The sequence below is a fragment of the Solea solea genome, chromosome 18 (assembly GCF_958295425.1).
Source record: "Solea solea chromosome 18, fSolSol10.1, whole genome shotgun sequence".
In the NCBI taxonomy this organism is placed as follows: Eukaryota; Metazoa; Chordata; class Actinopteri; order Pleuronectiformes; family Soleidae; genus Solea; species Solea solea.
In genome coordinates, this window is record NC_081151.1 from 11,298,636 (window position 1) to 11,326,308 (window position 27,673).

At 39.5% G+C, this 27,673-nt stretch overlaps 1 protein-coding gene across 4 annotated transcripts in view; it reads right to left on the reverse strand.

Moving 5' to 3' along the window:
* The window catches only part of alk (ALK receptor tyrosine kinase), a 350,840-nt gene that overhangs the window by 195,581 nt on the left and 127,586 nt on the right, over positions 1-27,673 (reverse strand). The window contains exon 1 of one of the 4 annotated variants that reach the window (XM_058615377.1): positions 11,337-11,558. The exons of the other annotated variants lie outside the window; for them this stretch is intronic. The gene's annotated coding sequence lies outside the window, so the exon portion shown is untranslated. Of the gene's footprint in view, positions 1-11,336; positions 11,559-27,673 lie in introns of those variants that run through there. 4 annotated transcript variants of the gene reach the window in all.

The window sequence follows — 27,673 nt, forward strand, 5'->3', positions numbered from 1 at the left end:
TGGTTTGGGGATATAGGTTTGGGCAAGTTATTAATAAAATTTGATTTCAGCATCTTAGAAGTGTTTCTTCGCTCCTAAAGTGAGTGAATGACAGTGAAGCGTTTGTGAATTTGAGGTTTAGGAAACACCATTTGCCGACAGTTTATACAGTAGATGGACTAAACGAGAGAAAAGATGATAGTTTCATTTGTTAATTGTTAGTTGCAACCGTACAGCTAATGCAGTAACAATAAGCATGAGCAGTCTCACACCGTGATGAAACACCAGTGACGCCAAACACCAGCCCCTGAAATGGCTTCACAACAGTGCTCTCTGACAGCACTTGGAGGCCCATTAGATAATGTATTTTTCATTGGAAACATGTACCCAGAATTCAGAGTAAGATCAAGAACGTTTTTTGTCTCAAGGCTAAAACCAAACAATTTTATCAAAGAGATAGATCATAAGGCTGTAGTCTGAAACCATTATCATGAAGACACTGCTGCATAGTGACACTAAGGATATCAACTGGGCAACATTGATGCTAATTAAAGACAATGATTTAACTGCTGTATAGTGATGCCATTTTGTCTTTGAAGCTTAGCCATTCAGTTGTGCTCTGCAACACACAGTAACGCGTGTTGACACAACAAATAGCCCCAGTATTCAGAAATAATCCATCATTATGATTCATTCACAGACGGGGGGCATCCAACTAAAGGAAAGTTCTCCAGTCTCATTTGATAAACCCAGCAAAACAGTTTGTGGCCACGGGGTGTCTGACATACATACACTACTTACATAAATTATGTAAGATGCTTACCCTTCTCTATCATGTCGGGACACAGTTTTTACACACAGTGTGTGGATTTGGCCACATCATTCATCTGTGTTAGTACTGACCAGGTATTCTAGAGTAATATCAAGAACTAATACTTTAACAAAGCTTTAGAGCTTTCCAAAGAGAGACCTGAGCCAAAGACACCATGTGAAATGGAAGGACCAGGTGTGTGCTTGAGTTCTGAAAACAATGGAAAGCTGTTGTTTTCAGCTCATTAATTTGGCAGCTTATGAACATAGTCAACAGCTGCAGCTGAAAATGAGGCTGAAACAAGGAGTCAATTAAGACACCAAGCTTTTCCTCAGAGACATGAACCTACATATGTAACTGAATAATTTCAGATATCATACAAATAAACAAAACGTTCATTTTACCTCCAGAACATCTTTTTCTTTCTTTTCTTTTCCTTAGAATCCAGTGATCTGTACATTCATGCATACAAAGTATTTAACATGTAACTAAATAACTCTATTGTCATAGGTGGCACGCATCTGTGCAGAAATATCATTATGCATTGCAGCAAAACAGCTGTGATTACTCGTCATATTTCCTCCAATTCACATCTTGAAACCTTCCAGAATCAAGTTCACCAACGGATGGATCAAATCAAGGAGAGACTGATCGAGGAAGTATGGCGATCTGCACATTGGTATGACTCAACACTGGATTACAAAGTCACACAGATGGCAGCAAATTCACCTTTAGTGAAAAATTAGTCACCTTTGTTTAAAGTAATAAGTAAGGACCCATGGTCCTGACCCAGTCAGGTCCACTGTGACGTGGAAATACTGGCGGTGTAATTGCAAAGCAACACATTAACACCAGGGAGAGATAGTCGGCTGAACTTCATCAAGGAGTATCTGGCCTGTGCTTATCCCTGGTTTCCGTAGCATAAAGCAACTCAAGAGTATTTTAATCCATTCATCACAGAGTATCTCATGGTGGTGAGCAGAGAGGCTGTACTGTAGGCAGCATTTCTCCTGTCTTTTGTGTGATGGGCTGGGGTTTCGCCTGAAGTCCCACTCTACAGGCAACCACTCTAACCACTTGGCCATATGTGTGGTATAACCATAAAAGGCACAGAGGGCATAGTCTATGTGCATAGGCTAGCTTTACATAATTCTACTATCCAGATCAGAAGCAGATGAGAGATGAGTGATGTTATTACACAGAGCAAAATAGTTGAGACAATGGCCCAGCCAAAAGCTGTCATGTGTATATACTTTAACATTTTTTTTTAAAGTTGGAAGACAATACTCCCTGCAATGTGTAATGCAAAATGCAAAACCAGGGAAACCCAATAAACCTGAGGAAACAAAGTAGTCACAACAGTCACCTAGTTAGCTAGTAACCCATTTATGGTTCTGTTTAAATGCTATCATATTTTAAATTGCATAATATTATTAGTGCTGATGAAAACATAATAGTGAATACAAGTTTACCATTTATATGCAGAGTAAAGTACAAAAAAGATATCTAAGATATTTAAGACTACATGAGTTTTAGCTGCCAAGTAACAATGCAGCTGAATAGACAGCCCCCTGCTGGCCACATCTCTCAGACCAACATGTGCTTTTGTTTACCAACATTACAGCAATTTGTCACACCATGAAACGCTCCATTTTATTTACATTTTCTTTCCATGAGATCACATTAGTGATGTGAGGCTATGCTTCTTATAATCCTCATCATATCATGTAGTGTGTGTGCGCATTTCAGATTAGTGGAGACTTTCCTGTGATGATTTTCCTATAGTTCTTGATTTACCCCATTAAAAAATTGGTCAAGATTTTAAAATTACCACCATTCTGATTCTAATGTGATGCATTTTTTGTGGCACAAAATAGAAATTTGTATACACACATCATACACATATACAATTCCATACAGGAACCTACATCAGACTTAGAGGACAACTGAAATGTACAGTTAAAAGTACTTCAATCCTGTTAGAGGCTTTTGTCCATGACACAACATATGACAAAGAATAATGATGCAAAAACGTGGCCCCCCCATGGCCATGTAAAGGTTTAAGTATGCTAACATAATTTATGGTTATGACAGATTTGATATTCTAGTCATATTAGACAGTCCTTCCTGGCTAATATGTAAGCCTGTGTGTTGCCCTGTCCTTCATAAACAATATCTGGAGCAAAACCATTTTTCAAAAACAATGTGGGGAACCTCAGGGGAATATTTACTTCCTGAAGATGAACAATAATTACAGCATTCATCATCACCATTATATCTTACTTCAAAGTTCTTACTCTAGTGTTTTATTTTATATAGATTACAAAATGTGGGCTTTAATTACTGTGTTATGTGCTATTGCTTCATTGTAGAGCTGTCTGGAGCATTATTTGCTTGCCTACTGTTTGTTTATCTCACACAAAAAGATTAACCTGTCCGTCAAAGGCCATCAGACAGACAGACAGACAGACAGACGACTTTATTAATCCCTTTGGGAGGTTCCCTCGGGGAAATTAACAAACATCAGCAGCACCAGAGGAAATCTTGCTACAAATCTTCCATTACGTTTTCACTCTGCTTAGCAGACAGATACATTGAGAGGACAGGTGTTATCCTGTGATTTGTCTGTCATTTGAGTGCAACTAAGAGTGGGCAGAGTAGATGTTCCCTCATCAGCCTGACCCACACCCACCACACATCAATCATCACGAAGGTTTGGCTGCTTTCAAACAGGTATGTGTAAACGCAAATGTCCTCAGAGCTGCTGTCCAAGAGATTTCCTGTGAAAAATAGAAAACCTAGAGTAAGTCTGGATAGTCCACAGTGAAGAAATATGCCAGTGTCTCCTGTTGTGAAGGTGTCTCACCCAGATAATCTTCCACTCTGTTAGTGATATGTGAGCGGCAAACTCTGGAGAGAGTCCAAACCCTATTCTCCTATATTATCTGGACTTCAAGCCTGATAACAGTAAGTATGTGTATTTCTTACCTCTTTAGGACCTTTTTTCAGCATAAACACTGACTTGACAGGAGCAGTAGTCTTCATAGAGACCAAAACCTGGTCTGAATCAGAATCAGAAATAGTGTTTCTATCCCACGGGTAAATTGCTTTAATGAGGCAGAAATAACTTATTAACAAACAGTAGTTGAATTTGGGCAGTATCACAAACACATATACAAAACATGGGTTTAAAATCTGGGGAAAGATGACCAGCCACAAAAGAAACCAGCAACAAAAAAAATAGTTTATTTTATTTATTTTAATTTTAATTGATTGTATTGTTTTTATTGTATGGCTGCTATTTCTTATTGTGTTTTTTATGACTTTTAATTTATTTTAAGCTGTTTTATCTAATTTTGAACCTTTTACTTATTATGTCTTTTATTTACTCCACTGTGGTTTGTTTAAAGGGCTTATCAAATAAAGTTGGCCCAGCACAAGTCAGTTACTTCATATGCAGCCTCTTCTGCGTAGGCCTGCATAGGATCTATTCGGTACACAGTTATGTGGCTTACATTGTTATTAGCTAGCTCAGTATTATCATTTCAAAATGCAAATGATATGCACATCGAGACTTCTGTTCGATCAGATGATCGACTGCTGTAACGGGGCATATACTACACAATCTTTCATAAGGCTACTGTTATTGCATTCCTGTTTGGGTTTCATCCGCTGTCATCCCATCCTGGCTTAAGTTATCACATACCTGCATCAAATTTCCAACATGTTAGAAATGAGTTTATGGGGCTGAAAATCATGGAACGTGGACTAGGTTTAATTTGTGTGTGCCTCGTAACAAAAACTACCACTGCAACCCTCCTAGGGAAACAACGAACATGATGGTGTGTTTGAGCATAATGAACTGGCTAGTTTGAAATTTTAATGTGCACATTAAACATTCATCAAAGAGCAAGTTTCAAAAGGGCCCTCTGTGCACAAGAGGTGACAATAATAAATGTGAAATTACTGTCTTTTCTTGCACCAACTGACCAACGAGTTTCTGGGGCACAGACTTATAAACACAAGAGGTACGAGAGTGGAAAAAGGGAAAATAAAGTTACAATTACACAGACAAATGTATTTGTAGGTAGCTTTACTAAAAATAACAGGACTGCAGAAAAAAAACATTCCTGCTCCTTTCTCAAACCCAGAAACTGACAATGTCCTATAGTAATATTATCATAGGTCCTCATTCCTAATGAAAGATGGCATTTACAGAGCTTACAGCAAACAGATGTAAGGATAAACACACTATATTCCTGGATGATGAAAAGAGAAAAACTGCTCTAAAAGGCCACCTTCTTATGTACTACTTAAACAAAATATGGAGATAAGGCTCTCTGCCTTGGTCTGCCTAGAGTGGACTCAAATAGCCAACATGAAGAGCTCATTATGAAGCAACATTTAGGCTCATTACAACCAACGCTGCTCCCTCCAAACACATGAAGGCACACAGCAGTGAGAAGAGTTTCTTTGAGACCGACTACATTGTGTCTACATCACTTCTATGAAAACGAAATAATATCACAATGAGCCCACAAGTAGACGAGCAAATAAATCCATCAATTCAAACCGAAATTATTGGACGAACTATTACAATAAAGCAAGGGTGACAATTGTTTCTTTTTTTCCAGATAACTTTATTGGTTATCAAGAAATTACGCGGATTTTAATTAATAAAAGATATATCTTCAGATGTAGACTAATAAATATAAATAGATATAATAATGTATAAAATGCATTTCAGACTTTTTCCCACCAGCTCCTCCTGCAGGTACATCTCATACTCTCCATTCAACAAGGGTTTTTACTGTGAGGTGGCTCCCTCTGTTTTATTTTGTACCACCTTTGCCTTTAAATGAAGACAGTTGCTGTCTTCATTGAAAACACATTTTTCTCACAAACTCTGTGACTAAAACTGTGTCTTTATGTTACATCTTCCCTGGCACAATGAGCAGAGAGAAGACAGAGAGAGCAGCAATGCTTGCCCTACCTACTTAATGCTAGAGTGAAAACAAAGCAGTGTACCAGTTACATTATGTACTTTTGCATTTTTGGGTTGGAGTTATATGCAGATGATTAATTAAATGAATTCAAGCATGGATTATTTTGGTTTTGACAAAATTAGCAATGAAACCAACTTGAAATGCAAGTGATCATACAAGCTAATGCCTGTAATAACTGACGAGAATGCTACTGTAGTATATGTGGAAGCAGTGTCCTTTTCTGCAATTCATCAAACCTTCTCCACTTTGTACAACTAAAGGAACACACTAGCTACACTGGCAGCATTCATCAGCGTTTGCAGCTTTAGCTGTTAGAAAACAAGCAAGATATTTTGGAAGAGGTAGCCAAGCTTTTAACTCCTTCCCTGAGAAACCTACATATTTCCCTTGTCATATATTGCTATTAAATTTAAGTCCCGACTTGCACTGATGCTGAAGTTTTGTGTGTCTCACATAAACTGCATTACAGCAGTGGGAGAACCTGTAACAGAAAATGACACTTCCCTGCTGCAAGACAACTCATAGATAAAACAGGAAAACATTTAACAAAAAACACTAAAACATACCCTTGCTGACTGGCCTGGCACTGACAGTCTCTCTGAGCATCTGTCCAAATCAATCACTGCCACAATTTATCCACAGACTTTCAGTCTGCATTTGCTTGATGAAATTTTAAAATATCTCAGCTGTGTGGCATGTATTCTGCAAAAGGCCCCACTAACATTTACAATCTATCAATACAGAGCTGCTGCTATATGAAAGTGGGCATGATTGACCATAATTCCTCATCTGTTAATCACTGAAATTAACATAATATGGGCAGACTTTTAAAAATTCAAATGGAACCCTTTGAATCTGACCGAACTCATGACCTGCCATTTCTCTTCTACTCATTGCAAAGGGGAAATGCGCTGAAACTGGTGACACACCAGTTTGCCCTCTCGCTCTATCTCACACAAAATATTTTTTGGTTGAATTCGATCCTTCCAGCTGCCTTTTCACACCAGTCATCTCCATTCCTCCATCTACCTTCTCTTTATCCTGTGTGATTCTCCTCTACCACAGCAGGACATCCACTTTCAGTAGATCATCTCTGTTGACACCTTACAATTTGTCCCCTGACATCGCTTCAGTAAAACTTTGTCTGAGTATCTCATAATGTCCTTAAACTTTGAAAGCTTACTCAGTTTTTAAGGCATACACACATCTAGCTGGACTTGTTGGCACTGCAAAGTCAAAGAAGTCCAAACTATTACCACTAACATCCTTCTAGGGATGTAACGATTACCGGTATGACGATAAACCGCGGTAAAATTCCCGACGGTTATCATACCGTTTCAAATTTTAATTATCGTTAAAACCGTGATTGATTACCGCAACTGATTACCGAAAAACTCACAGTGATACTGCTCATTTCCTGGAGAAGCAGCAGCACCTGAACGGCACTCGCTCAAGCGGGCGCGCATGCGCAGTTTGCACTGTCTGTCCAGCGACAACACGGCTGAAGCCACCTGCGCTCCAGAGATTACCCCCCGTAAGATCAGAAATCTGGGCATATTTTGTATTTTTAAAGGATGTTGAGAGTAAAATAATTGAAGACAATCAATCCTTGTGCAGAAAATGCAAAAAAAAAATCTCCGCGAACTTCGCGGCGCGAAGCCACTTCCAATATGATGAGCCATCTCCGTGACCACCACACACAACTTTTCAGCGGGTAAGTCAACAAAAACGGGATTTCGGAATAGTGGGAAACGTCATGGTTTGTCTCGCGAAAGCGAGTAGTGTGCAGACGACAGGTACCGTAGCAGACCAAAATGTGTTTGTTTCTGTGTTTTTTTATTTTATTTTTATGCTGTGTACGACCGCTGCTACTTAATTATTATCCGACACAGAGTGAGGACCTGTGTGTGTGTGTGTGTCAGTCAGTCAGATGATAATTATGAATAATAATAATAATAATAATAATAATAATGATAATAATAATAATAATAATAATCATATAATATAAAATATCTTTTTTTAAATAAAACTTGGTTAAAAGATTTCAGTGTGTGTGTGTTCAGTACTTTTGGAACATTTTGAACACATCTAACAATACCGTGATAATATTGATAACCGTGATAATTTTGGTCACGATAACCGTGATATGAAATTTTCATATCGTTACATCTCTACATCCTTCTAAATGGAAATTATGTTGCTGCCAGTGTCCACTGTACAGATGTGCTTTGTGAAGCTTTCCCCTCTCTCTGTTTTGATTTTAAGCCAGGTGTCACTCCATGTATGTAAACCTGTGGTTTGGAGCCATTCCTGTGGAGGAAATCATTGGTCTTCTCTTCATTTCTCTCATAAAGACATTGGCCACTATTGGAAACACCAGGGAGCCCATAGCACAGCCGTGCTTCTGTCAGCTTAACACTTCATTATACTGGAAGCTAAAGTCAAACTGCTTGACCTCTGGCCAACGACCACCTGGACCCACAAAAACAGATCAATATGTACTCTGTAATTCTCACCAAACACTGCAGTACAAGCTTAGGGTCACAACCCCACAACACCATCCTCAGAGCATGTCCATGAGGACAGAGGCGATGGAGAAGGAACAAGAAAAGGAGCGTTTGTATAAACTGCAACAACAGAACAGAAAGAGTAGAAAACAAAAATAAACCGAACAGCTGGGTGACATTCCTCACGTTTCAGGAGTAGCAGAGGCTCAGGAGGGTATTCAACAAAAACCTCTGTGCACTTCATGCACAGTCACACCCTGAGGCAGGAACTTGTCCAACATAAGGACACAAACACCCAGGCATGGACACATGCAGTTCAATAAGTGAGGAATGCACAGATCTGTACATTGGGGGAAAAGAAAAACAAATCCTTCACAAACACATGGCACAATACATGTGAGCCAATTCCTCAGGCAAGGACTCAGCAATCCACCTGCACCTGAAGGACAAGAGACCAGCAATGTGTTTGTCAAGCAAGTCAACTTTCCTTCATTTAGTGCTTAGCAATACCATTACATTGACATCTTACCCTGTGTTGTTTTTATTGTTCTGGTTCTTTGCTTAATGCAATTATGATGCAATGTTTACATGTTGGATTGAGTAGAACTATTGCACTGCAGAACGTTTACCATACTACTTGAAACTCACTTGAAACTCAATCTCGACAAGACCGAGTTTCTTTTTCTTCCTGTAAAGGGCTCTCCCAACACACATCTGACCATCACCCTCGACAACTCTGTGGTAGCTACTTCTCATACCGCAAGGAACCTGGGTGTGACACTTGATGACCATCTCTCTGACATTGCTGCAACAGCTCGATCTTGCAGATACATGTTGCACAACATCAGAAGGATACAACCTCTTCTAACCCAGAAGGCGGCACAGGTTAGGTACATCACACTTATGACTACACTTTATGGTTTGGCTTACTTGAAGCATTTACATACTTACTGCTCTTTTTGTTTGTAACCAAATGGTGAATGCACTTAAGACACTTTGGATAAAAGCGATGCTAAATGACATGTAATGTAATGTAATACTAATGATTCACAGAGCAATACTGGCTAGTGTCTTCAAAAATGAGAATTTCAACAAGAAACTCAGTACATTATTATTATTCCGAGTATATATATATATATATATATATATATATAGGCAGGTTTCCTTTTAAAACCACAGCTCTGATGACTAGAGCATTCATGAGGTGTGCACTGATTTTATTTCCACAGCCATTAGCGTATTAGGTAAAGTGAGCAGTGAGTCACATTTCATTCATATTGGTGTCCACCTGCTAGTCCACTTTACAAAATCTAAAGTGTGTTGGTTCCTAATTTTAGAGATTATGACACAATGTATTTAGTGTCAGTGCTTTCATCTTTTTACAGGCAAGCTGACCAGCAGACCAGTGTCTCCAAAGTTCCTATACTTCTCACAGTGTGATGGCCCTCCTGTTGCATTTGATTAAGCTTGCAGGATGCCTCCACTCTGCATTAAACATTAATGGTAACATCTATTTCACATGGAAAAATGATTGTTGAATTTGCTCATACTCCAGGCCTGTCATTAGGTCTAGTTTGTGCTACGTTCTTGCTGAGTATGAGTGTGAGTGTGTCTGTGATATGCACCAGGGGAATCAAGTTTCTGCTGGAGCTGCAAGCAAAGAAATCGCTGCTGTTATTTTTCATCATTACCATTTCACGTTCACTGTATTTTCAACAACTATAAGCAACAACCTGCAGTATAGACAGTCCTCTACACTCACACTTGCACGGCCAGTGTACATGATAGATATGTGGTCAATATTGTGAGTATTGAAAGAGATTATTCTCATATAGCAGTCATGAGTGATGACAAGTGGACAGCAGATACAGGTAACAATAGGGCTGGGCTAGGGCTGAACAATTAATCAAATTTGTATCGAAATCGCAGTACAGCTTACAGCAATTTTCAATACTTGTTTAAGCCGAAATGTGTCCAAATATATGATCAAAAATAATTGATGAATTATTATTACACATCTTATTCTATAGACTGAAGAGAACATCTAAGTTTCTCACAGAGCTGCACAAATATCACACACTTGCACACTGTGCAATCAATTTAAAGCATGGCTGGGCAATAATTCAATAACAATATAGGACACAATATAATTTTCTTCTATGTCAATAAAACAGAGGTTCCATACATCTATCAGTATTTTGTATATATATATATATATATATATATATATATATATATATATATATATATATATATATATATATATACATACATACATACATGTATATATGTGTGTGTGTGTGTATGTATGTATATACACACGCATATGGTGAAGAAATTGGAAAATCTGCTTTCTCAGTGATGCAACTTGTAGACGGCCTCTCACAGCCTGTCCTTCATAGGACAAGACGTTCAGCTTATTGTCTACCTTACTTTGGTACGAAAACTACATCACTTGCGTCATAACAGTAACACTATAACATATGACAAAGAATAACACGTGCTATTAATGCGCTTTATGATCTATGTATCTCGTTTCCACGCGTCATCAATGCGCTACGGGAGGCCACGTGAGATTTCTTTTTTTTTTCTCCTCCCAGACTCCATAACATTATGGATACGTACTGTGGCAGCTTAACACTGTCCTCCTCCATGTGAGAACCACTGCTATAGACCATATCATGCCACATCTGCTGACACTTGACAGTCGGTAACATTCAATGTCTTGACAGTTTGGACAAATATCCCAAAAAGGCAAGAGGAGGAAAGAAAGAAGACAAACTGTGGCTCATGGAACTGTGAATGCATCACTTGCTGATAATAACCTGTTTAAGCCACGACATTGACGCATGGAGGAAACCTCCTGCTGAGCGAAACATCCACAAAGCCAGTCAACAGTATATCACCACAGCTGGACCTATTATACACACATTTTCCGCTAGAGTCACAACGGCAGAAGCTGCCTATGACAAATATTTAATTAGTAATTAACTTAACACTTGTAACGAGCCTTAAAAATGACGCACAACTCACTGTAGTCGGTAGCAGGTAGCGCCTCCTTGCTAGCGCATGTCTCCTTCTCCCTTAAAAATACTCGCAGTGGGGAAAACAAAGTGCAGCTTGGAAACTTTGGTAACTTCCCTCTTCAAATATCGACGTCCGACCTCTTCTCACTGCCATGTTTTTGTTTATGAACCGCGAATGTGTCCAACTGTTGACAAACAAGCTCCCTAACTTGAGGAGCTAGTAGTCGGCTGTCTGACTCCCCGAACACACACCTGCACCTCGCGCGTCTCAATCACGGGGCTGCACCTCGCGCGTGCAATTAGGCAGTTTGTGATGTGACGTTGGGGTTAACTATGTGGAGTTGAGTTGTATTTACAACAATCTGTATGTGGTTATTGGCAGAGGTTAGGAGAGTATTCAAATTATAATATCAAGGTAAACAACTTGTATTCAATTTTAAAGTGTGGAGGGCACTTTCTATTTGTTTTTGTTTGTACCTAGTAATGCATTTAAAATGTAGTATGCAGTTACAGTAACACAAGTAAATGTAGTTTGTTACTTTCCACCTTTTTTGTGGTAAATGAAACCCTTTTTGCAATTTTACAATTCACATAGGGATTTCACAAGTCCTGAATGTGTTTAATAAATGTAATGTGTGGTTATTGAGTGCATTTATCTACAGTTTACTGATAAAATTAATTTAAAAATATGTTTAAGAAGATTTCAGACAGTGTTGATGCTTCACGTCTCACACTTTCTTCACAACAGCAAATGCCTCAAACAACAGAGAATCTTACGCTCACTGTAATCTGAAGTTAGCTTCGGGGTCATTAACATAATCCACAACTCAGTATTGCAGTGTTTTGTTTTCGTGTCTGTGGAGACATTCCCACGCTACAAACAGAGTGACGCATTTTACATCACAACAGCAGCATAGCACAAGTAAAACAAGGTGACTGCATACAGTTGGATCACCACAATTATCAGTCATGATGTATCTTTTTATTTTCACTTTAATTGTCTAATCACATTTAAAATTTCACAGTGAACGTCTTAATAATAGCTTCTTGGGTTACTATAAATGTAGACAATAATAATGGGCCTTTTTCGCAGAAGACATTTTGACATGCTTTCGCTGGAAAAGCATGTGTCACTGATTATATAAATTATGGCTCTGATCCTTTCTTGTACATTTAGTTAGGACAGTTTGACAGTGAGCCAACTTGCACCCTGAAACTAATGCAGCTAAATGGAAATGAGCCGTCATATCTTCATTATTTAAAAGTTTTCTTTCTGCGACCTATCGCAATAGGCCAATATAGATATTTAGCACTTACATTAGCATTGCCACACATGTGAGAACATTATAGGGAAGTTACGTTAATTAACGCTTTTCTAACGCTAATCTGTAATCTCATGGCCTTTGCCAAGAACCTTTGAAGGGTTATGTGTGTGGTGCAATTATGTGGACATGTGCAAATGTGCATGTGTTTGCCCCTGTGTCAATCTCCCGCTGCAGCCTCAGTGTTATTGATCAGTCCATGACACTTGTATTATCACTGACTGAATATGGATCTAAAATGACGTGGCTTCCATGGCTGGCAGACTCCAGCATTACTGTGAGGTGTCATCAAACTAAACTATATGGTGATATCGATTTTCCTGACAGAGGTACCTGACTACATTTGAGGACAAATACATTTGAGTTTATTGTATTCACATATGAAAGAAAGCTGTTTAATATTGTTTTTTCCAGGAAACTGGATATTTGGGGAGGTGCAGCTATTGCACAAACTAAAAGCACACATTTTCATTAAGCAGTATAGAGGTTGGATTGCTCTCTGTCCGTATGTAGCAATTAATGTGGATGACAAACATGCACTTGTATGTACACTGTACACATTCCATTTGAATCCACTAAAAGTCCCATTTGACAATTTGTGTGTTCATTGGCAGAAATTCAAAACAGTACACAGGCATATGTTTGTATAACTTTGTAATCACTGTAAACAATAATTATTTGGTTTCCTGTAGCCTTTTCTTTAATCTTTGTCATCTTTTGTTGACATGTTTCTTCTGCGGCACATCAAACTTGCATTTCTAATTTTGAAGCAGATGCTTACCATGCAAACAAAGTAAAATGGCTCTGCCCACATTAACCCCAAGCATAATCAAACAATAAGAAGAAGAAAGAGAGCGTATTGGAGAGAGCGTGCAAAAGCCACTTTAGTTCTCTGACGCACCATTTGTTGCACTCTGCAGTCTCACCATTAGATCAGTAATTCTTACACATTGGATGTTCAATCATCCCCTCCCTAATGCACACAGCAGAAGAACACAGGCTTCACTCCGAAAGTGGCATAATCATGGGTTTGTGGGCCACACAGTTCTTTCCAGACATGCTATGATGTTCAAACTGTTTTCTGCTACTTCTCTTATTCCTGTGGTTCCCTCCACCCACCTGCTGGTCAGGCGCAGTGTGCAGCAACTCATCTGAAAAGAGTCTAGGCAGGGTGAAACACAATTACCTTGCCTCCATCTGTCTCCATGTGAGTTCTCTCCCTCTTCATTTGCGCACTTCCATGAGACAGCCTTTCAGTTTCTCAAAACGCACAAAAACACACAGTGCATCATCATCACCCATTCAGAAGCCACTAACATCCCAAGTTTGCCTCTTTTATTTTTCCCTCTTGTCACCCTCCAGGATTCCAGGTATCCCACTGTCATTACCATCATGTTGACCCCACTTGAAGAATCTACACAACAATTGTGTCTCTCAACAGTCCCATCATCACCATCACACAAATCCCTGAACCTGGCTGTTTATAGTGTAGAATCCATGGATTACCAGAGCCAAACATGTTTCCATAACCTAATTTAGAGCAGGGTACTGAGCTGAAGAGCTTTACCTTACTAACGTGTTGGATGTTACCAATGACACAGAGTTGATTTATTTCCACTTGTTTCTTGGACTGTGAATTTCTCTGTGAGATGAATAAAGTATCTATCTATCTATCTATCTATCTATCTATCTATCTATCTTCAAAATCATAACTGATTTAAAGTGTTTTGGGGTTGTTTTTTTGCAATAGTTAGAAATAATTCAAAGTAAAATGTGAGCGCCATGCTATTACCACCTAACACTCAACAAAATGTATTAAACCAGAAATACAGTTTCCATGGTTATGCTTGCAGTTGTTCTCGCACCATTAGGCAGACAGGAAAGTGCTTGCTTTTAGCTGGAAGTCAATGAGACAGTCTAACATTAAGAACAGTACCCCTTATGTCAATGAGAACCTTATTACATTTAGGAAAAACAACGCAATACTTAAAGTCTTTGCAGTTTATGGAGAGCGGTGTGAGATTTCAGTGAAACAGAAAAAAAAAAATCATTTTTGACACCACTCTCAATCTGTGTGCATGTATTCACTGCTATTAGCCATCACCTAACACATATTAAAAGATGTCAGTGTGTCTGTGTCATATTACAAATGGGAATGGATACAGAAAGCAGAAAATAAAGCACTTTACAATTTTCCCTGAGTCCTTCACCAATAATTGACTTGTGCACAAATGTATTATCATTTTTCATTATTATGTGACACCATATTAGCTTCATGTATCTTTATGGATAATAACACATTTTCTAAAGGCTGCCTGTCCTGGTACAACTCATATTTTCCGCCATTATTGTGTTTGTACTGAAGTCTTTGTCTATTATACTATTTATATTTGTATTTAATAAAATGTTCACAAGAGCACATTTAAACACATTAGATGTATGGAGTTACAAGAGGTAAACAAGACAAATGGAGGCTGCATGGTCTGCATAGGTGTAATCAATACTGCCAGTTTTCTATATCCACCATGCAACTATTGAGTTGCTGATAAGGCAAAGGGTTAAATGGTCTTTTCATAAACCTCTTCCACTCACACTGAGGGTGAACCACGGCCCCCTGATGTTTCCATAAACAAAGCTCCTGTGACTGAAATAGATGAGGAGGCATCGCAGTGATCCTCTGATCAATATCTGCACACGAGCTGTGGTTGTGGTTATTTTCCAAAGAAAATTGCCCATGATTGAACGTGTGAGTACCTATATGTGTGTGTGTGTGTGTGTGTGCGAGGGGGAGAGAGAAAGAGAAAGAGATTTGAGCTGTATAAGCATGTCTGTCATATGTATGCCTATGTACAAGTAACCTAATACATCAATCACACACCAGTAACAGCAGTACTGAGAAGCAGTCAGAGACAAATCCAGTGGGATTCCTCTTCATCCCATAAGCACAGAGAATGGGACACTAGACTAGAAGACCGGGGAGTTGGGACATGGGGAGGAGGGACAAGTGTAAAATCACCTTGCCCAAGGGTACAGTCTGTACTGATCAATATCTGTGAGGATTGATGCCAAACAGTGGTGAATAGGAACACGAATAGTGTGTGTGTGGGGGTTCAGTGACCAAGAGACAGACAGGTTGGGGGCTGAACAGCAGCTCCCCCTGTTGGATAAAAATCTCAGCTATTGCTGGTCCAGATAACAAATGTATTGACTGTGAACATATAAATCGTGAACATCTAAATCCCATAGAAAGCATGAAGACTTTCCATTATTTATTCAAAGCATTTCAGTGATAGATTTAATCGTGTAAAATGTCCACAGATTTTACTTTATGATCACTGTGGTTTATGATGTGCCTTTCTGATCCATATTTGCAATACAAGCTGGATTATTAATCACGATCCAGATTGTCCTGGCCTCACTCTGAGTCAGCTGGTTTGTAGCTGATAAGTATGCACCACAAACCGCAGAGCACATTCGTATTAATCAGAGGTAAAAAATGTTATTATTTCAACTCATGCATTATTGAGTGAGTAGTGTTTGTTTGGATTTATGTACATCAGGCTTGCATCAGGTGACCTAATGGAACTGAAAATAGATGACCCTGAAAGGACCCTGCAACAATTCATTTACCAATTGATTATTAATTGATTGATATATGAGTTAAATGAGTTCAAAATGTTTTTCAGTTAACAAAAAACAAGTGACTTGATTACAGTTTCATAAATAACAATAGTTATGGTTTTATTTTGCTCCTCTATGACAATAAACTGAACGTCTGTGGTTTGTGGACCAGACAACATGTTTGAGGACGTCATTAATCTGAGGACTGTGAAACATCGATTGACATTTTTCACCACTTCATGAAATTTTATGGATTAAAAAATACTCATTGATAAATCACATTTATCAATTATTTATCCCACAAAACATGTTTTTTTGTGTCTGCCAGATATACTGTTAGTACAAGCTGAGTTTAAAATGCTCCACACAAGTGCAGTGCATGGCACGGTTGAGCAGCTGACATCATGCTCTGTGGCAGGTATGAAAATGCTAAGCATTTAGCGTTGGCTCTGATTATCAAGATGGAATGAAGAAAAGATGTGAGGTTCATTGTTGGAGAAACTGATGGCAAGAGCTTCACTCATAAAGATGCTCTGCTGGCTGCTGCTACAATAGTAACAGTGACTGAAATGACATCTGCATTTAGATCTGATCAGTAAACAAGCTCGGAAACTGTGCTCGACAGCCGACATTTGATGACACTGATGCATCAGTGTGATAGGGAAAGGAAGTCAGAGGAGAATAGTGCAGAAACCCCTCTCTACAAAGACGAATGCATATTTGAGAGTTTAGTCTCTTGTGCTAGTACATCTGTAACGCACAGACACACGTGTGTGAGCTTATGGTAAGTTGTATGTATTTATATAGCACTTACAGTACAGTTTCCTCATTCACTCACACTTTCATGCAGCTCATTTCTTTTTATCACGCATCTTTCATACCCATTCACATGTTCCTGACACAACCGCTATAGTGGGGTTAAGTGTCTTACCCAAGGACACATCGGCATGTACACTAGCGGAGATGGGATCCGAACCTAGGACCTACAACCTTCCACTCGAAAGACGACTCACTCTGCCACTGAACCACCGTCACCCCCTCATGTTTCTGAAATAAATGACTACAGCTGTGCATGTCAGTAAGATAGCGTTTTAAGTGCTTGTGCAGCTTTTGGCAGAAATGAGGAAATGAGGGTGATAATCATTTCTTGGTTGGTGAATGTGGTTCAGTTCCCACACAAAAAGCTGTGTTAGGATGATCATGTTTTTTTTCACCCTTCAATGTGTCACAGTGTTGACAATAAAATCAGAGACAGGTGCAAGGTTTGGTCTCGCTCTTGCTCACGACAGTTACATGACACCACCAACCTCTCTTCCTCTGGGTTATTATTATTATCATTATCATTATTATTATTATTACTATTATATCCCTTATTCAACCAGGATAACCTCACTGTGAATAAAAAGATCTTTTACAAGAGAGTCCTGCATGGCTTAGACAGGCAGCAACGTTCTTGAACAGAATGTACAAATGCAGCATTTCCTATGGTTTGCAGAACAGTAAAACAGCCGTGTTATTCTCTGGGAGACCAGGCTGTCAAAAACAACATACTCAACAGCATAAGGAAAAAAATATAATCATAATACAAACTGTTCCTCACCATCCCTTTAATGCCTCAAGTATGAAACAATACACGTTCATGCTCATCTTACATGTGTGTTATATTATCATACTCCTCAAAGTACTTAGTTATTATCACGGGCGCATTAACGTGCATTTAATTCTAACTTTGGTAATTTACAGAACTGCAATTATCTGACTTGATAAGGCTGTGAAGACAGGTCTTGTACTGTTATCGCATACCGAGGACCTGTCTTGAAAACCACCTCAGACATGGGGCCCTCAGGGTTCACAGACAAATTATGCTGAAGTCCAATCAGACTAGGAACTTTGTTTCAAGTCTGGGCTCTATGTGAATATGTCGGACACCCAAGTGGATGTGGATTCACCTCTGCTGAACTATTAAATATCATATATCACAGTATTTTTGATTCAGGAGAAGTTTTGTGATGTTTGCAATGTCGTGTCACCTTCAGAGATTCTTTCCATACCTTTACATTTCCTTTTTCTGCAGGATATGTGTGTGTTAGCTGCTACAGTTGCTGGTCTTCTCTCTCTGTTAGGGCCTGTTCAGGCTCACTGCATAGCGGATTGGAGTGAGTGGATTGAGTTTAATTAGCCAAGAGTCTGTTTGATTCAGGTGTGCATGTGGCCCCTTAGGATCCTGTCTCTTTCTTTGAAAGCTAATTTCTGCACATGACCCATGAAGACCTTTAGCCTCCATGTCAAACTCCATCGTTTAAATGCCTTCATTATTTGAGGGGGATTTTTTTTAAAGATGTATATTACAGAGATAGATTTGTCGCTAGTCGCGTATTTGAAAAAGAGACGCTAGAGGGGTATAAGTGATAATAAGATGGTATTATAATAATATTACCTCCCTATTATGCAACACTTACCATGATATTGCCAGTGTATTATGTTGTTACTGCATCATAATGTAAAGTATTTCCCCCCCCCAAAAAAAATTGAGTCTAAAGGTTGAAATTATATTCTGCGGGAAAAGTGCCCTCTCTCTCTCTCTCTCTCTCTTTTTTGACCCACACAAATCCAGCTAGAGTATTTATGTTTGGCAGCAGTAATAAAACCTCCACTCTGCCCTTGCACACCTTCGCCCCATTGATGCGCTCGATAGCAACTGCTTTCGCGCGGACATTATTTTTCATATTCTTCGCTCTCTCTCTGCTCACTGAAAAGAACATACATAAAATAAAAACATATTGAATAGCCATCAGAGGGTGACTCCAAAGGTTGCAAAAAGAAATCTGAATAGAAATCTATGGGGAAAATGATTTACTTTCCACTTGATTCATACTGTCAGTAAATATTTTCCTGAGTAGTAATTTTGTCACCCATGTGCCCATTCAGTGGAAAATAAATGATACATTTTGATTGACAGCTGGTATCGTCCAATAACAGCCTGGTTGCAAGTGATGACTGGTAATTTATGTTTGCAAAACATCCACATTGCATCGGTCAAATTGCAAATCTCAAGGCTTCAGAACAGGAACTCTGATTCTTAAAAGTGACGCCACGACTGATTGCCACAGTTGAAATGAGCGCTGGGGAGTCTGGGGAAGAAAATATAGATGTGGTCTTTCCACACCAGTAAATTTACCAGCGAATGGTCTCTTCAAATTGAGGGTCACATCCTTAGGTCTTCCCCTCTGTTGTTTTGTTTTCATTGTATTGCAGTCAACAAAAGATAATGTGCTCTGCAATCCCAGGTGTGAGTGTGAGTTTAACTGATGGCAGGTGGAACTGCAGCACAATGGAAAGCAGAGCACATTGAAAGCACGTAATCACAGACATTGGTAGTCTATTCTGTGACTCACACTCAAGAGACTAAAGTGGACAAATGGAGCGGAGGGTATGGGAAATAATTGTCAGAGGTGCTGTCCCTCCATTTTCTATTAATCTGATATGGGTCTGTCCTAGAGTGTAGACTACTCTTTGTTTGTGGTGGTGCTCAGTATCCTGATTCCACTGTTCCCACAGTAATCACTTTGAACATCTGAGCTTTTCTTCTAGCATTCAAGCATTCATCCTCCATCTGTCTGCATTGCTCTGTCGTTGTTGACCATTAGATCAAATACAATCATCATTAGGGTCCAAATGTACTTTCACTGTCTCACTCGTTTCAATGATAAGTTCCTCTCTTATTTTTTTAGCGATTTAGGAAGAAGAAATGGACACAGGCCAACAGCGCAGTGATTAAGCTCATATTGACAAATGAATTAATTCCTGATTGGCTTGCATGACGGTTAGCCTCAGTAACCCTGCCTCTCAGAAAGAAAGAGATTCCCCTTAAAGATTTTCCTGAACATTACTTGTCTTCTTCTTCTTCTTCTCTCACCCATGAATTTCAGCTTAATTTCTCTTTTTTCTCTTTTTCCAAGCATGAGCTCATTTCCCCAACCTCAGGCCTCAGGCCATCTAAGGTTGAGTCATATAATTCTACATTTGTCTTAGACACGGAGAGAGTCAGCGTATGAATCACTTTCATGTGCATGAACCCTTGTCGCTACATCTGCTATAATATCTTGTCATTCACACAACGCTGAATGCCACTGCACTGCTGCCACTTTTGCCGTGAGTGTTTCCATGTTCCAAAGGATGAGAAAGATGACATCCCTGCTCACAGTAATGATAACATTTGGAATCCGGGACATTGGGAAGCTGGGTAAAAAAGACCATCAGGCTGGCAGCCACTGTCAGTCAGCCGCTGTCACATGCAGAGTGAGGGCAAAATGCCAGAACGTCTGATGCCTCGCTGCCTGCCACTCTGTGTCTGACAGCTGCCAGTGCTGTCCGAGAGCTGGGGAGGAGTCAAGAGGGAGGGAAGTGGTGGGAAACATAATTTTTGAACTGAGCACCCATATCAAGGACTAGATTGGTGATGAGGTGAGCAAGGGCATGTAAACATGTGTCTGTAAACACTATATCGACTGGAAGTGTGTTTGACTCTGTGGGACAATCACCCACAGAGTCAAAATAGCCATAGGAACTATAGGGATGGATTGATACCGCATCACAACCACAAGATAAGACATTTATGCTGATGTGTTTACAGCCTAGTTGAAAAAAACAACAACTCTTAACTCACAGCTACTTTAGTTGACTGTATGTGACACATTTATGTTTCATTAAGCAGCTTGCCAGTAATTATTCTTTAACTTCATCATTACTGCATTTGATGTGCAGCTGGATGGTGTAACTCTTTTTTTTTTTGGCAAATGTTACAGATTGGATTGCAGTCTTCAAGAACAGTCATGAAATCATTCTGTCCAAAATGCTCCCATTTCAAATACAGAAAAATGTTCTTTGGGTGAAAACAAAGCTTGAGTGCTTATATAGTCCCTCTGCCATCGTTAAGCTAATGTAGCTATGTACCTGTTATTTAATGAGTGGGAACAAATGAGTGGAAATAAGAAATAACAGTACACCTCCGCTGCCGCCACCTACAATGCTGGAGTGTGACCCATTGTTCAGGTAACTGATCGTGTTAAAGCATGGCACATTAAGGCGGTGCGCCAGATAATTCCACCTACAGGCTGTCATTTGTTGAATTTCCCTCAATGCACTGCTGTTGTTCATAGAAAATACAGTGCAAACATTTCAGTTTTGAAACATTCTGGGAATCAGAGCATTTACGGTTGCAGAACTGTGGTATTTTGTAACCTTGACTAAATTGGTAAATAGTCATATTCTTACCCCTTACACTCTGGTCACATGATGGGGGTGGTGAATATCTCTCTACTGTCCTTGAAGCAGATTTAACTTTTTTCCTGTTCCAAAATCCAACCCAGAAACTTTGGCCACTATAGAACCGATACTGAGGACCATATCTTCTCTCCCACTGAAAAGGGTATTGTTTTTTTTAGCACCCAAAAATGTGCATAATCAAAAAGCATGCTATCAAAGTGCGATCATTCCTCTGTCAAAATGTAGCTCAAATGTCTGGCTGCAGAGCAAAATGCTTCCCCTTAACCTGCTTCAGTTACCAGGCTATAGAGGATAAATGCTGAAGCTATTACTGCTGTGGGAACATTGAACCTCCTAATACCCTGAATGAGAAAGGGTAAAGAGTTGGACCTGAGTGTCAGAGAGTCTCTTGGGGAAGCTTTCAGACTCACTCGACCATCTCTGAAGCCTATGTGGATCAATAAAATAGCTCCTGTGAAGCTATAGGCATGCGTTTTAGGAAGAAAATGGTGTATGTACATACAATATATCACACAATTCAGTGCATTTGTGAGCAGGTTTCACTTAATAAATCACTTAACCCTGGTTAACAGTGTTGTATGTTAACAGATACTGAAATATTAATCTGTAGTGAACCATTTTCATAATTTATTAAGAGTGGTTTCTGAGGTTGGTCGATGCATTTTGAAGAGAAGTGAAGAGTTACTATCAGATTGTCCCTACAAGTGAGTTGCCAATAGAGATTATATTATGGAAATAAATTACATCATCGCGAATGAAGGAAACCACTTTTATTACTCCACACTGTACACACAAAATGCAGTCCACTCAAAAATATAAATTGCTCTTGCTTTGCTGACTCCCGTGACACTCATTCACTTAACAATATACAGCTGAACTCATCAATCCTTTCATCCACGGCAAATCAGAGCTTCACTTTGTGAAAAAGTTTGGATGCAAAAGAACAGCTCAGCTAGGTCAAGTGAGCCGTAAGAAAACACAGATGTGCATCTGTGGGGCTACGCTTGTTTTTACTCGCTTTGCTCACACCATCATCCTCTCCAAAACTCTCTTCATTTTCACTGCAAACTCAGCACATGAATGTGAGGACTAACAGAGTATCACAGTCAGGCAAATGAAAGGCAGACGAACTGGGACTGGTTTTCTTTCTTCTTTTGGAAGAGCATAATGGGAACAGCAGACAAAAGATCAAAATGTGCTTAATTGGCAAAGCCTGGTATATTTGTCAGACTCTACTGCTACACAGTTCAGAGCATTCTTGAATTACATGTAGTATGCATTTTTACTCAGATTAGATTAAGACAGCATAATAGTGGTACTGTAGTTAGGGTAGAGGCAAAACTCTTACCCAAAGTTGCAGTGGATGGTGGTGGCATTATCAACGTGAGAGTATCCTATTTATAGTAACTCATTTGTTTGCGCTTTAGTAATCGAAATAAAGTATATTTTGACACACGTCACTGAAAATACAGCTTATTCATTTTAGATTTTGGCACAAGAGTGATTTTAAACTGTGAAAATGAGGGTGACCTCATCAGTTCAATTTAAGTCTCTTGTGAAGGCAAAGGAATGTGCTTGGAATATTAGAATTTAGAAAACAATTGAAGAATTTATCACAAAATGTGTTCAAAAAAAGATACATCATTTATATTCTGAATCTGTTTTGAAAGGTGTTTGTTTACTTACTGTTTACCATGCAAGACCGAGAGTAAAAAACATGCAGATGTAAGGCTTGTAACATTTTGCTAAACTGAAACAAATCAATTTACGATTCATGTATCTTAATCTACACACGGCAACATACAGAGCTCCCAGTCGCTGACATCAATCCCATCATGCTACATTTAGAACCAAAACAATGGCATTTGGGCAGGAAGCAGCGCTGATCAAAGACATCAACAACCTGCAGCATATATACCATGAAATGTGTCAGACAACTTGTCTCTTTTGAAGATGGTGGATAGCTGTTGTGCAACAGGATGGCAAAAAGCTGGCAAATGGGATAGCATTTTTCTCAGATGACCAAAGTCCCAAGAGATTGCAGAACTGGAACACTGACATGAAACCTGTTCAAAGTGAGCATCAAAGACGAACGATGGAAACCAGATTCCACGTGTGCAGTGACATATCAGGCAGAGAATCACACGAATTAACTTAAATGTCTTATTTATGTAGTTTACATACTTTTATTGTGATGTGTAAGGGCTTTCTAGAATAGCATGAGGGAAAGTTTATCAGAAAGTTGACGATGTCGGGTTACTGCAGGTCTGGAATAATGTTTGCTCTGTCTGTTTCCATTCACGTGAAAAGCACAGGGCAGCATTATAAGGGTCAGACATATTCAGTCTGTCAAGTTCTGTGATATATTGCTAGATCTCTGTGGATTTAAAGTGTGCAATGAACTCTGATATCTGAAAACTGACACTGGCACCATTCATTTTTGCAGAGTAAACAAAGTAAGCCGAGTGAACTGCATTTTTTTCTGACAGATACGGAAATTGTGATTTGATCTTTTTCGGTCAACTTACATTTCACTATCGACTGTCAGAGATTTAAAGTATTAAAGGCGACATAGACCGGAAGCTCCAATTAACGCTGCGTTTGTGTGTGTGTATCTGCGTCATTACCTCGTTTATGAAACCCTAAAGTTTCAGAACAAACAGTTCAGCCACTGCTGAGAAAATAGGGTTTTATTGTTTTCCTGGGCTCTGCGAAGCGGATCGGCACTTCCCTATGCTGATGATGTCATCAGAAAACCTCACCACTCCTCTCACCACCGTAGCGCCTCCTGGTGCGGGCACTAGTCCGGGCACATCCGGTTGCGTACATTCAACCGCAGAAGAAGAAGAACTACTCTCGTTGTAGCTGCTGAGATGCAGAGCATCCACCGTGCCAGAGGGGGAGCTGTGTATCTGAGAGCTGGCCTACCAATTACGTCACTTCCAGGTACCTGGCCAATCACAGGACAGTGGGAAAGCTCTTGTTGGCTGGCCAATCACAACACAGTCCACGTTCTGGGGGTGTGATTTTGGTCTGAAACAGCGCGGCTGACGAGAGCGTCAGTGAGGAGATATTTTGATCAGCTTGTTTGCAGCGACTAGGAGGTTTTTAACCATGAAAACAAGTTAATATGTAAGTAGACCGCGATACGAGCATTCGATGTCACCTTTAACAACTCTTGGAACACGTATACATACTATATATATATGTATATGTATATATATATATATATATATATATATATATATATATATATATACATATTACATTATAATAATCTAAATAAATAAAGTACCTAATTGTAGCATTCACAATTAGCAAATTGTGCTGTTTCAAATTGTAATTTTGATTTGAAAACTATTAATTGTTCAGCCTGATCACTAAATGTGGCGGAGCACATTCATCCCACCAGTGACACATTAAAACAGTCACAGATTCTGTTTGAAGAAAGATCCTCCAGGATAGCGCATAACACTCTTCTCTTTGTGCATTTTAATGAAGCTCTCTATTTACTGAGGCTTTGCCCAACTAACTTCCCCCTGCCCTTGGCACGAACACTGGGTATCCCTTGGCGGGAAGTGAACACACAAACCAAGACTCAGGATACTGCTGTGCCACATCCACAGCCCCCAGTCCCTCACCAGGGCTTAACTGCCACCATCTGACAGCCTTTTGATGCAAGGCAAGAACAGAGTCCAGCAGATCCACTGAGGAGACTAAATCCTTTGTGAGAGTCAGTAGGTAAAATGGTCCTGTTGCCCTTCCCGCCAGCCTCAACAATGTGACTTGTCAAACAAATTGCTCTTAACAGCTGTTCCCCAATCTGCCAGCTGCGCTGAGAGTTGTGTACTACTGCCACCACCGTGCTCCGGTTCACGCCACTGCTGTGTTTCTTCTCAGACACCATACGGAGGGACATACGTGTAGCACCCGTCACTGTTGAGTCACCCCGACGCTAATTTCCTATGTTTGCAGTGAGGGACCGCGACAGTGACTTCTAATTAGTGGTTACATGACACAATCTGCTATTCATCTGTAAACTCAAGACACTCTTTTTGTGTACTATAGAACTGTCATATTAATTTAAAGTATAGTATAGTATAGTGATGATTATTGATGATTAATTCATGTGCCCAACCCTCATGGGTTAAATCTGTCACTCAAATATCACAGTTAAAAAAAGTCCATCCATCTCATTACAAAAGTTACAGATCATTTGTCCGGCTCTGTTTTGAAGCTACACATTCCGCCTGCTTTCCCAGCAGGCCTGAATGGCAAATAAAATCTGCTATAAAGGTTCCCTTCCAGAAGCAGAGCTCAAGTTTTCATGATCATCAAAGCCAAAGAAATCAGCAAACATAAAGGACATTTTACTAAAAAGTTTATGTCATCGTAAATAGGACAATGAAACACAAAATTAACCTCATCCTCAATTACTTTGAGCTCATCAAACACAGTCTGTGTTTCTCTGGAGTGACATTAAATCCGCCAGGGTCTCCATTTTTGTATTGTGTTCCAATTATATGTCACACAAGGCTCTAGTGTATGACTATTACGTCCATCCATTCATGTTGTATAAAGTATAATATAGTATTATTGTCTTTGTATCAATGCAAAACTGAACAAGCGTAGTGAGGACCCTTATAGACTCCCTAGCCCCTTACCCTAACCTTAACCATCACAACCCTAACTCTAACCCTTACCCTAAAACCAGATCTCAAGTGCTTTGAAGTTATGAGGTCCAGCCAAAAATGTCCTCACTCTGTATGGCAGGATTTTTGGTCCTCACAAAGCAACAGATACAAGAACACACACACACCAAATTCTTCAACACACAAACCATGGCCCAGTTCCAACATGTAAGCCACCCTTTTTTTTCAGCTTTGCACACAGCCTATGTTTAGATGGAGCTCCGTTCCCTCTGTGGGATCTGTTCACTCTAAGCCTCTCACCACTCCAACCAGTGAGGGAAGCACACATTCACAACAAAAGTTCATCCCTGAGCTGCAGTGAGCTACTATACAATGAGGACGGAGTCGGACTCGACAGGGAATAACTAACAAAAGACTTTTCATACAAATTCCACAAAACACACTTTTGTAACTGCCTGGGACATCGTGTAGCAACTACAGCATATGTTGCTTTGCTGCTGAGTGTTGAAAAACCTATCTTTTTACAGGATGAACACACAATGAAGAAACAGACCGTAACCAAACTCACAAACAGCATTGTTGAACTTTATGTTCTGAAAATACATTTACATTACATTGCAGTAAGATCATCTGTTATTTTATTGAGAATTTGTGAATTGAACATATCATTTTGCATTTCAGGAAAATTGGCCATTGGCGGAGTAGTGGTTAGCGCTGCTGCCTACTGGCAAAAATATGGACTGGTGACCTGTCCAGGGTGTACCCTGCCTTTCACTCTGTCAGCTCGGATTGGCACCAGCAGGCCCACAACACTCATGTAGAGGGTTAGGATAAATGATTTAGTTTACTATTAAATCATTGGAAGTAATATAGAGGAAATGGAGAGAAAAGGAAGACATAGTAATGTTTTCTTCTCGCTATACTGTATACTATAAATGGTTTGTATTTATATAGCGCTTTTCTAGTCTTGATGACCACTCAAAGCTGCTGCTACCGTCACCACATACTATACCATACTAAATGTTTTTACAGGGTACCAGAGTAATGGCAATAAAGTAATATTAAGTGAGACCAAAGCACCACACTGTCAACACCAATACATTTCTCTACAACTGTGGATAGATCAGACATAAACAATGTGATTGAAAATCACAAAGTTTAGACAGCTGCTAGTTTTCATTCTGTCCCAGCATTCTGAATCTAAAGTTTGTTCTAAATGAGTCCCCGGAGCCTGGATCACATTCCATTTTACGTCTCTGAGCTCCTAAAGCAAATCTACTCCTCTTACCTCACATTTCCTCTCGTTCCATGGTCTCGAGCTCAATTGCATTTCATGTCTCATCCCACCCAATCCTCAAGCTCTAAACTTCTCTTTTCCATTCCTTACTGACCTCTCCTTCCGCAGAATCCCATCTCCACCTCCACCCCAATCTACTGCATTAACAATTTCTCCTCCTCAGAAC